Below are 11,316 nucleotides of genomic sequence, written 5' to 3'. Positions count from 1 at the left end.
CGCGGCATGTGGGATCTTCCCGGACCAGGGCTCGAACCCGCGTCCCCTGCATCGGCAGGCGGACTCTCAACCACCGCGCCACCAGGGAAGCCCCTACCTTTGTAAGTTTTGAAAGTGCCAGGAAAAGACAAAAGAAGCTGACCCCCATGTCATGACTCCAGAGCGTCTGCAAGTAGGCTCAGAGGTCATCCAGCCTGTGGCCTAACAAGCGAAAGAAACTCTGCTACCATCGCCCTGTGAGGACTCATTCAGTTCACACTGCATGTTCTCTAGGGCAGGATTTGATGTCCAGGCCATTTCATTTTTCATACAATTCGAAACGCTAGGAAGTTATCTTTCTATATTGAGCCCAAATCTGTCTGCCTGTGATGCCCTCCCGTTAGGCCTCCCTAGTTTCACCTCATGAAGCCACCCAGGGTGAACTTAATAGATTCTGCTGTACATTATGATAAGCCTTGATATATTTAAAAAGAGTTCTCCTGTCATTTTGAAATTTGCTCTTTTCAGAAAATCCCCAGATACTTCAGCTCTTCCTCAGAGGACATAGCTTCCCCGCGCTGTCACAGGTCGGGTTCTGTGGAAGGAGACATCCAACAGACTGGAGGGTTCAAGGTGTTTATCATGGGTCAGTGCTTACCAAAGGACTGGGGAAGAGTCAGACTGGGGAGAGGAAGAGCTTGAACTACAGTGCAGGCTCAGCAGAGTCTCAGCTAACCAGGCAGGGAGCCCTGGGTTACCTGTCAGAGTTGCCCAGCAGCAGGCATTACGCCCTAGTCCCCTCAGTCCCCACTGTGGGGAGTGTCACCTCGGGTGACAGCTCTCTGCAGTTGAGTCTGTCTGCTGACCGCACGCCTCACAACTGGGCCACAAGTCCTTCCTCGGAGAGGGATCTGGGTTAGCGCGTTCCCGCATCTATCACAGTCTATCTGTTGCGCCATCTGGATTCACTTCTCCACGCAGATTCCAGGAACGGGTCTTCCGGGAACCATTGGAGTCGGTAGGCCGCTCTTCCTGAGGGGAAACTGAGAAGAAGCAGGTGAGGGGGGTTAACTGGATGAACTACAGCCCCTGCTACTACAGTTGGTCTCAGGACCACGATTGGTACTGGGTTCTACACCATCGTGTGACAGCATCCTGACCTCTTCCTGGTGACCACGGTCGGTTGTCCCTGTCAGGACAGTGGCTCATTCTTGCCTGTGTGTCCCTGATGAGACGTCCAGAGTGCCCGGGTGGCAGCCGTAGCTAATATAATTCAATGCAACTCTTGTTGTGTCCCCTGGAGGAGGTGTTCCCCTTTTGGGAATCACAGTCTTGAACTTAACAGAGCCCTGAGTTTCCCGGATGGAAAGCACAGATTCTCCCGATGGGTTTTGTGAGTGATGATAAGTAAGTGGTGTATCGGTTGGCTAGGGCTGCTGTAAGAAAGCACCACAGCCTGGGTGGCTTAGCGGAAATCTATGTTCTCACAGTTCTGGAGGCTAGAAGTATGAGATCAAGGTGTCAGCAGGCTGGGTTCCTTCTGAGGGCCATGAGGGAAGGATCTGTTCCAGGCCCCTCTCCTTGGCCTGTAGAAAGGCATCTTCTCCTTGTGTTTCTACTTTGTCTTCCCTCTGTTCATGTCGGAGTCCACATTTCCTCTGCTTATAAAGATACCAGTCAGATTAGGGTCCAGCCTAATGACTCCGTTTTACCTTAGTTACCTGTATAAAAACCCTATTTCCAAATATGATCACATTCTGAGGTACAGGGGGTTAGGATATCAACATATACATTTTTCGAGGGGGACAGAATTCAGCCCATAACAAGCGTGGTCACTTTTGCTTCCACTCCTTGGTTCCCAGACCCACGTACCCTTTCTCCGGGGGTCACACCACCAGATGGAAGTGTTTGATTCAGTACACATATGGCGTCTTGAAGGGTGGTCCCCTGTTCTCACCACATGTTGCCTATGAGCTGGTACTTTTAGCTGCCAGATCCGTAGAACCTCATGGTCATGGCCCCACTCCCACACACTGTGTTCTGTAAAGCAGGTCCCCTGGTCTGATGCAGTGTAATGTGGGCTTCTGTGCTGATAAATCAAATCTTCTGTAAGCCCTCGGAGAGGAGTGCTGGCTGTGGCCCTGTAGACAGAAAAGGTGAACTCATACTATTGCTGTGAGAATAAACCACTGGTCTTTCCAAGTCAGGGAGGCTCGATATGGTCAGCATGCCACCAAGTGGCCAGGAGGACTCCTTAAGGAATAGTGCCATGGTTGGGGCTCGGTGTTGGTCCCTGCTGTTGAAAAGTTGGGTACTGAGAGGCCGCGGTCACTAGATCCATCTTCTGAAGTGGGAGTTCATGCTGTTGGGCCCACGTGCAGCCTTCATCTCTGCCACCATAGCTACTCCGTTCACGCACCCATCATGCCAGTTTGGGGATGCTCGACCATAAAGGCTGACTAAGGTCACCTGGCCAAGTCATTGTGTCAGTTTGCTTATTCAGTGCCTCGTCCATGGTAGATGCTTTCTAGTGGCTATTGAGGTGGGATACAAAGGTCTTCACGCTTTGTCCTCACTCCCGTTTGTCCATCCACATGCCGCTACTGCTGAGTTCCTTGCCCTCGGTACTCCCGCCTCTCTCCTTCCAGGCCCCTAACCAGCTGGCCAGACCATATGCACAACTTCTTTTTTCCAAAGATACTGGTTGCCCAGGTACGTTGTCCAAAACTCTGCCCATTGCAAGTTTCTTTCCTGCCCACTGTCTTTCAAGGCCATCGTTGAGTGAGGTTGTATGTGTGGCTAGCACCCACATACACCCACATATGGATGACTGTGCATCCATACACCAAGCTCAGGCTTTTCCCTCCTCTGTCAGCTGGCGGTATGGGATCCCCCACGTGGCCTCGAATGTCAGCTCACGGAGGAGTCTGGGGCAACAGTGGTAGATGCCGTGAGGATCTGGGCTACTGGCTCATGCATCGTGCTTGTGCCCTGTGGCTCTGTTCATGCTTAATTCAAGATGTACTCCTTCTATCTTATGATGGATTATCGATCAGCTCACCTCATCTTGTGACTTGGTGCACCTGACAGCACCCAGACCACAGGGGAGATTCTGGACTCATGGACTCTTGGTGTCTAAGGGTCAGGCATTCTGTCTCTACCAGTAGTCCACCGTGAGGAGTTTTTGTTTTAAGTGTTCCAGGTCTCCACTGCCGTCACCATGGTCTTGCAGTAGAATCCCAGCAGCGTGTTTTGCGGCTCTTCCCCTGGGGCTTGCCAAAACCTCTCCATGGCATTGTTTCTCGCCATTGATACCTCCAGCATCATAGCGTCTGCTGGACCACGACGTCCAAGAGGCAGGATTGCTTGCAGTAAAGCCTGAACTCGATGCAAAGCACTCCTGTAGGCTCACAAGGCTCCGAAGTGTCTGCTGTGTCCTCCATAAAAGCCTGATACCTCCTGCCCACTAGTGACTTCCTTTCCATGGGACCACTCTTCTGATTCTGGTGAATATTGTAACAATTGGACCACCACTTTGGGTAGGAGCTGTGTGCCCCCTATCACTAGTGAGAGGATTCTCATCACCAGCCTGGCGGCGAGGGGTCCAGCTCCGGAGGCCTGTCTTGTCACCTGCTTTCTTGGACCACTCCTCACACCAACTTCCTCATGCTGGGTTTTCTGGAAGCAGATGCTGAGATGGAATTTAGAGGACAGGATATTTTTTAGGGACCAGCACCTGTGAAAGGAAGCCTGACGGAGGAGGGGAAGGAGTCCAAGTGCAGCGCAGACCTGATAGCGCCTTGGCCCACCCAGCGAGGAGCTCTGGAGCGAGTGTTGCCCTGCATAGTTGCCCTGGGGTGGGTGGAAATGGCCAGGCCTTTTCACCCATCGCCCCCACCCACTCTGCTCAGCCACCAGATGATGGCAGTACCTCGTGTCCCCTCTGCTCTCTGTGGTCCTGACCTCAGGCGAGGCAGCTCTCTGCGCCCCCGGCAGACCCGAAGGGAGCTGGCAGCTGGTGGCTGGGTGTGACCGTATGCCCTGCAGGGGGGCGGCAGGGCCTTCCTTGAAGCGGGATCTGGCCGGTGTGTGTCCCTATTTCCCACCTCCGCCACCATTCTGGTCACCCATGTCAGTGCTGGTTACAGTGTGTGAACTATCCCATGAATCAAAAGCTCCAGAGCACAATGCAGTATGATTACCCCAGCGAGTCTGAGACCCGCACCTCATTTGAGCCAGATCCAACACCCTGGTCCATGGCCCCAAGATGGCATTTTTCTTTCCGTTTTTAAAAAAGTCATCTCACATTATCCAAATATACAAAGCTTCAGTGGAGCAGAGGAGTTGAAATCACAGTTAGGAAAGCAGTGTAGAGCGAGAAGAGCATGCTGTCGGGTCAGCATGAGATGAGTGGAAATCCTTGCCCTGCTACTTACTTGCTACGTGACCAGCACTTATTCGGTTGTCCATAGATATTGGTGAGAGGAGTTTTGAAGTGATTTAGAGTGATTCAGGTTCTCTAAGCCTCCTTCGTGCTCTAGAAGATGGGAGTAATAAGCACCTACCGCACGCTCGTTCTGAGAATTAAAGCAAAGAAGGCAATTATGAAAAGTTGTTCACTGCTATATCACCAGCATCAAGAACAGTATCTGGCCCTGAGGTAGCGCTCAAATACGTGAATGTGTGTGTGATGAATGAATCAAAAACTTTGGTGCACAATAAATGCTGACTTTTGTGATTAATACGCACTAAACACTTTACATGCGTTAACTCATGTAATCTTTGCAACGATCCTATGAGTATCTTCACCATTTTACAGATGAGGCAACTGAGGCTCAGAAAGGGGAAGGTCATGTTGCCAGTAAGTTGGTGAACCAGGACGGGAGCCCAGATCTTTGTGCTTCAAATACCTGTGCTCTTTCCCACGTTCAACTTACAGTTTTTGGCCATCTGTATCAGCACACTGAAGTACTGACCAGGGAGTGGATTTCCTGACAGAAGAAAAGGGATGGTCCACCTTTTCAGAGCAGGGCGGTCTCATTTTCAGAGGCTGAAGCTGCTGGAAATTTGACAGTTCTTTAGGCTCTCTTGAGAATAGATGCCTTACCTTGAAGGATCTATCCACTGTTCTGTCTTTTCAAAGAGCAGGCTCCCGAAATATAGACTTTTGATAATAGAGCAAGAAATTAGTCGAAGGTGAAGGAAGAAGGTTCATTCATCAGTCACCTGTAGCTGTGAACCAAGACTAAAATGAGGGCGTATTATATACCATGCTTTACACACTTTAAAAAGCACATCCTTCTACTGCCCCAAGTTTTTCTTACACTCTTCCTTAGCTCTCTACTGATGCATGCTGGTAGCTTGGGGAATGGAGTGTGCTGGGGGAAGTCTAGGCAAAATGGCCCCTCCAAAGGGCATGGCCCCAATCCCACCAGCATGTTCCATTCACCAAGCTCAAGTCCACTAAGTACCTTCTGATGAAACACTGATTTCAAGACACCCAAAGAGCCAGTTTGGAGCTCTTTGTTTCCCTTCCTCTCCTATGGCCTTTGAATCCTGAATCCAGCGAAATGGCTCTCTTTCTGGCCAGGTGAAACTAGGCCATAATTACCCCTGCCCAGGGCTCTCAAATGCACAGCTAGCTGTGGGTCTTCATCTTTAATCTCAGGACCAGGATCTCATGTGCTTTTGAAAGTGTGTAAAGCATGGCATATAACGCTCATTTTAGGCTTGACTCACAGCTGAGATTAAACCTTGACTGATGAATGAACCTTTCATATCTAAAGGCCATAGCTGAGTATTAGAATCCTTGAACTGTCAGCAGTGTGATAGCGCACATGCTAGGGAAGTGTAAGGAGCTTTAGAAACAAGCATTTTCTGCTAATTTTAGCTTTCCTGCACCTAAGAAGACTCACCAGCTCTGTGGCTCCATACTTCAGAAGTAATAACGGCTCTGTTCTTACTCCTGGTAACTGAAGGTTGGGCAGGGGTGCGGGCATACGCCATATTCTTCCTTTTCTCACGTGAGTGCTAACTTTTTCCAGGCAGCCACTGTCAGATGGTTACCTGCCTGTCTACAGACTGTATCCATCACCATCATCATCATTATCATCATAGAACATGGTCATACCTGTGCCTGAATAGTCTCCCCTAAATCTGTTTTCTTCAGGACCCCTTGCCTAAACCACTTCAGAATTCTTGAGTCTGACAGTTTACTGCCATCATTCACTCAAAATTGAGTGATATTATGTTCTTTTGGTCTAGCGTATGCCTCTTGTCTTCTATCTTGACCCTCACAAAAAAGAACTATACATGTATATATAATAAATATACATATATATATATATATATATAACATTTATCAGCAAATCCAGTTGCCTTCACCTTCAAAAACAAATCCACAATGTGATTATATTTATTCAGTGTGTGTGTGTGTGTGTGTGTGTGTGTGTAACCTCTAGCCTGGACCACAGCCATAGCCTCCTAACTAGTCTCTGGTCGCGCTAAGTGATCACTCTTGTCCTGTACAATCCGTTCCTTCTCTCATAGCCGCCTGAATAATCCTTTATTAATATAAATCAGATCATGTCGCTCTCCTGCTCGGAAGCTTCTAACCACTTCTGGTTACATTCGTACTTCCTGCCACGCCCCCCCGAGGCCCTGCGTGGTCTGGGCTCTACTGGCCTCTTAAGCCTCATCTCCTCCCTCCTCCTTTCTCACCCTGCTCCCTCCACACCGGATGAAATGAGATAAAGTGAATGTTACGGGATGCATGAGGGGACCTTCCCTGGAGTCCTGGAAATTTGGCTGAAGCTCAAAACTGGGGGCAATGGGTGTTAAGTAAATTGATAATGATGGAGGCTTACAGTTATTCCTCACTATGTGCCAGGCGCGCGTCTAAGTGCTTTCACATGGATGGACTCATTTAAACACACCCCCACGAAGCGGGTACTATTATCATTCTCGTTGTACAGAAAAGGAAACCGAGGTACAGAGATGACAGGTAACTTGCCAGAATTCACACACACACAGTGAGTGCTGGGCCATCGTTGTACAGAAAAGGAAACCGAAGTACAGAGATGACAGGTAACTTGCCAGAATTCACACACACACGGTGAGTGCTGGGCCAAGAGTTGATCCAGGTGGTCTGACCCTGGCAGAGATGACAGGTAACTTGCCAGAATTCACACACACACGGTGAGTGCTGGGCCAAGAGTTGATCCAGGTGGTCTGACCCTGGAGTCCGTGCCCTTCACAGCCACCTTTCAGCTCACAGTCTCAAGGGATCAGCCAAGGAGCTACCAAACACACCTTGCCAACACTTGCTAAGAGGTGGCTAAACTGCTCCTTTAGACCCTCATCCCCACCCCATCCAGCCTAGTAAAGCAGAAGAAGGGGGCTTTTTGAAGGTAGGGTTGTCTTGGGAGAGGGAATTTTGTATTAGTAGAGAGTTATCAGACCACGCTGGGGGCATTTTCTTTCCCTCCTCATGGGGGGCAAAGGACTCCTTCAAGCCAAATGAGACGGGACTGTGGATATGTCCTAGAGGACCAGTTATACCGAGCTCTTTACTGGCAGGCGCTGTGTCTTTTGGGGTCTCTGTGTCCACAGTTTCTAGAACTGTGCCAGGCACAGGGTGGGAGCTCTGTACCCCAGTGAGGGAGTCCCAGTTGCACGGGAGCCTTTGTATGCAGAGCACTTCCCTCCACTGGCTGGGGACCACCCAGGAAATGAGATGGATGGGTTGGGCCTTGAGCTGCTTATGATCTCGAAAGGGAGATGGAAAGCAGAGAGCAATTGGGAAAAGGAAAAAAAAAAAAAGACGAGCACGAAAAGGCACAGAGAGAAGTCCAGTTGCTAAGTATGAAAACTAAAGGCAACCAGCAAGGAGGGCTTAGTAAAGGTTGCAGTTATTATTATCTTCAGTTAGTAGACGTCAAAACAAGACGCAGAAAGATGATGAAGGGCATGGATTTACACCCATAGTGCAATCCGACACGCCAGGAAGATTCAGTCACTTCGATTTGCTGGGGCCCGTCGTCTCCCAATTCTTGTGATTGAATGGGGCTCAAAGACATGGGAACATTATTATAGGAAAAATCATGATAATGAAACTTGCTGGAGAATAATGACTACATCTTACAGCTGCATCTGATTCCACTACATCTGTGCCCATCGACTCAGTCAGCAGTGCCAGAGTCACTTGAGTAATTGTAGTCAGAGTTAGGGAGGCTGCCAGCTATGGCCCTGGCAGCAGGCACTGGAGCTGGAAAAATGGAGTAAGGAGGTGGAGAGGGATGTACTTTCAACAGAAACCTTGGGTAAGGGGATTAGAGAGGCCCCTTTATAAATAAGAGGCAGGGTTGTGCAGACTGTTGGTTATGAGCTAGGGCATTGGAGCCATACTGTCTGGCTCCAGATTCTGGCCTGCTTAGTGACCTCAAGTAACTTATTCATTCTGGCACTGGAGTGTGGCATGTTGATTAACCTCTATGTGACTGTTCTCTCATCCATAAGATGGAACTGTTAATAGTGCCTACCTCATTGGATTGTCATGAGCGTTAAATGAAATAGTGTATGTAAAGTGTTTGGCATTTCACTAGCGCTTAACAAATATTTGCTATTATTATTATTTCCTACCGTATTTTTCACACTGTGGTTTCAACCCATTAATAGATGAGAAAAATCATTTAGGTAGTCGTGACTTGGGTATTTCATTAATAAAATAGCACTGGATGAAAAATATGAGTGCCTTGAATGTTGTAAATGTTTCATGAAACTTGTTTCAGGTGTTTAGGTGTGTACATGTGTAACACACGTGTATGAACATACCATAAACACCAATACACACATATACATGAGTATACATGAAAACATGTACATACTTATATGTGTAAATATATACATTTACTTATACAAACACAGACCCTTAAAAACACATATTTACATGCATACACACATGCACATAAACAATGGCATCCACATTCACAGATATACAAACACACATATACAAGTGCAGACATGCACACACATGCACACCTACATATATACAGATATATATTCATGCATATACACATACATATACAGACATGTAATGCACTGATACATGTAAACACTCTCATAACACATATAAAGCCATATACACAACACATATACACACTTTAATGTATATACACACACACAAATACAAATGAACATACACATATGGAGACATGCACTAACATACACACATACAATAGATACACATACACACAGAGATACATGTTCACAAACATGATGATTCACACATATATGTATAAATATACATTCACACACACCTAGACATATACCACCTGCACAAATACAAATACACACCCACATGTATCTGTATAATACATACAGCACTATTCTGTTGTCATGAGAATCAGGTTCCAGATTTCAGGTATGCCTTTGCCTCCGATCCATGTTCAGACTAGATCAGTCCTCAGACCCTAGCACACTTGGTGTCACTAGAGAGAAACATCTGATCCCACCAGAAGCATTTTATAATCATTATTGGCAGATTTCAGTACTGCTTTTAAACCATTTATCCATATTACCTACTCAGAAAAGACTGGTGACATCAACCATTCATGTTTAAATCCTTAACTTCTGGGAGATATTTGGACTTGGGTTATATCACCAAAGCCTGACTCCATGGGACAGACCAGTGCTGCTGGGAATTGTTTCCACTGTCTAATTTGGAAAGAGTTGACCCCTAACTAGAATTCAAAGAGAAAGGGAACTTGTATGAGTGAAAGCTATCACAAAAATAGACAAAGAGAGAAACCCCAAATTAGAGAGGAGATCTTTAATATTTCTGCAACATAAAGGAGTTTTTAAATGAGTGACTAGAGAAGATAAATTGTACTTTCAACCTGTCTCAAAAAAATGTACAAATGAGAGGCCCACTGTCTTCATTAGGTGGGAGGAGGGGGAGGTACTAGAGGTATTTGAAAGCCAAGAATCCTGGATCTGTCTTATGTGGTGATGGAAAAGCTTTGGGAAACTTTAGGTTTCAGCCCCCATATGAAGGTTGAGAATGGAGAGTACCGGATAGAGAGACCCAGAAGAGACAGCTCACAAGAAAGAAGAATTGGGCACTCTATTGGCATATTGCCAACTTGACTTTTTTGTCCCCTACAACGATATCATCCCTGTGTTGGGTTCTGAGGACACAGAGAAGAATAAAAGACAGCCTCTGACCTCTAGGAGCTCAGAGTCTTACCCCACCCTTGCTCTGCTAATTCCACAATTGTTATGCTAGAGCCTATGGTAGAGACGGCTAACTGTCCAACCGAATTCATGTTCCCCTTCTATTGTGTGGAGTGGTCACAGGAAAGTGGCTGTCCAGTTGGGGACTACATTCCCAGTCTTCATTAGAGTTTGATGGGATCCTGTGGCTACTTCTCACCAATAGCATGTGAGTGAAGAGATGTATATCACTTCTAGGCCATCATGTGCATTTTCTCCACCACATTTTCTCTTTTCACTAGCCTGATACAGAGGAGTATAGTGATCTAGGAAGCCATGTGTGGAAGATAAAGGAGCCACAGTGTAGGAGGAGCCTGGGTCCCTGAGACACTGCTTAGAAGAAAGCTGCCTAACAGGAACACTTCTTTGTAGTTTTAAATGCGTGAGAAGTAAAGTTCTATTGTGTTTCAGCCTATCAGATGTATTTGAGTCTGTTTTTTTCTAGCAGTTACCTTATTCTGACTAATACAAGTGCCTTATGTGAGATGCATCTTTCTCGATTTATCATTTAGATCAGAACATTCCCTGAGTTTGGTCATTCTTGGTCCATCCAGGCTGCTATAACAAAGATACCATAGGCTGGGTGGCTTATAAAAACAGAAAATTATTTGTCACAGTTCTGGAGGCTGGGAAGTCCAAGATCAAGGTGCTGGCAGATTTGATGTCTGATGAGGGCCACCTCCCTGGTTCATAGATGGCCTTCTTCTCACTGTGTCCTCAAGTGTTGGAAGGGGAGAGAGAGCTCGCTCTCTGGGATCTCTTTTATAAGGGCACTAATCCGATTCAGGGGGGCTCCATCCTCATGACCTAATTGCTTCCCAAAGACCCCACCTCCTAATTCCATCACTTTGAGGGGGTTAGGATTTCAACATATGAATTTTGAAGACAAAAACATTCTATCTGGCAGTCATGGATTTAAAGTAACGTGAGGCTACCTAAAACCCCCTCTACTGATTTTGGCCATTAGTACTTATGCTCTTCAAGTAGGGGAAGATTTTTGTTTTTTTGTTGTTTTTTTTTTTTTTTTTTTTTTTTTCGCGGTACGCGGGCCTCTCACTGTTGTGG

The sequence above is a fragment of the Physeter macrocephalus genome, chromosome 21 (assembly GCF_002837175.3).
Source record: "Physeter macrocephalus isolate SW-GA chromosome 21, ASM283717v5, whole genome shotgun sequence".
NCBI lineage: Eukaryota > Metazoa > Chordata > Mammalia > Artiodactyla > Physeteridae > Physeter > Physeter macrocephalus.
The sequence above is the reverse complement of the archived record's forward strand: the minus strand, read 5'-3'. Positions refer to the sequence as shown.